The sequence below is a fragment of the Triticum dicoccoides genome, chromosome 4A, assembly GCF_002162155.2.
Source record: "Triticum dicoccoides isolate Atlit2015 ecotype Zavitan chromosome 4A, WEW_v2.0, whole genome shotgun sequence".
In the NCBI taxonomy this organism is placed as follows: Eukaryota; Viridiplantae; Streptophyta; class Magnoliopsida; order Poales; family Poaceae; genus Triticum; species Triticum dicoccoides.
In genome coordinates, this window is record NC_041386.1 from 24,532,818 (window position 1) to 24,534,090 (window position 1,273).

The following is a 1,273-nucleotide window of genomic DNA, read 5'->3' on the forward strand; positions in this document are numbered from 1 at the left end:
GGGGTGCAGGTTTGCTGGCTTCAGAATTGAAGGTATGCCTTCCTACATTTTTTCCTTCAAGGTGCTTGTGTACCACCGATGCTGGAAGACGACGTTGCATGCAGCCGCAGCAGTACACCGGGCGACATCACCATGCAGTACGACAACGCACGCATATGGCAAATCATTGGAGCAACCATGTTGTAGGACAACAGGGCGCCCTGTGGCATCCTTCTCTTTGGATAACAATGTGAAGCTAGCCACGTAGCTGTCCGAGGGGAAGGAAGGGGGGAAACGGAAGGCGGCCGGACGGGTAACATATGTCGACACACACTCATGCATGTACCGATGTATTGTAGACTGTAGAGATATCCGCCTGATCGGGGCGCAACAGTGATAGGTTACAAGGATATGTACGTAGCTAGTAGTGCAATTTTTAAGATCGGCACGAGAAACTACTCCCAAGGAAAAATAATTGAAAAGAAAAAAGGACGTTGGCCCATGCAGGTCTCGAACCTGCGACCTTGGCCTTATTAGGACCACGCTCTAACCAGCTGAGCTAATAGGCCAATTCACTTACCTAAATAATGTATAATTTTTAAGTAAAACGTAATTCCATAGTAAAAGCGATTACAAAAATTGAAAAGTAAAATAGGTTGGCCCAGGTCTTCAACCTGCGACCTTGGCCTTATTAGGACCACGCTCTAACCAACTGAGCTAATAGGCCAACTCACATCAATTAATAATGTACAATTTATTTAACTAAAATGTAATTGCATAGTAAAAGCATTTACACCCGGGCTGATCAAATCTGCCGTAATTCCATAGTAAAAGCGATTACAAAAATTGAAAAGTAAAATAGGTTGGCCCATGCAGGTCTTCAACCTGCGACCTTGGCCTTATTAGGACCACACTCTAACCAACTGAGCTAATAGGCCAACTCACATCAATTAATAATGTACAATTTATTTAACTAAAATGTAATTGCATAGTAAAAGCATTTACACCCGGGCTGATCAAATCTGCTCCCTTAAATGTCCATGGAAAGCATTAACCTGCCTTTGAAATGTCCTCCGGACAACCATAAGCCCACTTTCGACCCTCCATGTTCATGCAAAGCCATGCACGTCCATCTCGTATGACATCAATTCATAACAAATTCAACAATTTCACACACACAAAAAAAACACAAACACATGCGAACATAAAAAATCAAAAATTCATATCAAGATAGACGATACACGAATGAATCAATCGAGTCTTGTGTTATGCTCGATGATCTTCTTCTTCTTCA

General features: G+C 42.4%; 2 non-coding genes across 2 annotated transcripts; both read right to left on the minus strand.

The window, feature by feature from the left end:
* Positions 1 to 474: 474 nt before the first annotated feature.
* TRNAI-AAU lies at positions 475 to 548 on the minus strand. Its single transcript has one exon. It is a non-coding gene; the product is annotated as a tRNA-Ile (tRNA).
* A 295-nt stretch (positions 549 to 843) lies between these two features.
* Positions 844 to 917, minus strand: TRNAI-AAU. Its single transcript has one exon. It is a non-coding gene; the product is annotated as a tRNA-Ile (tRNA).
* Between the last annotated feature and the right edge of the window lie 356 nt (positions 918 to 1,273).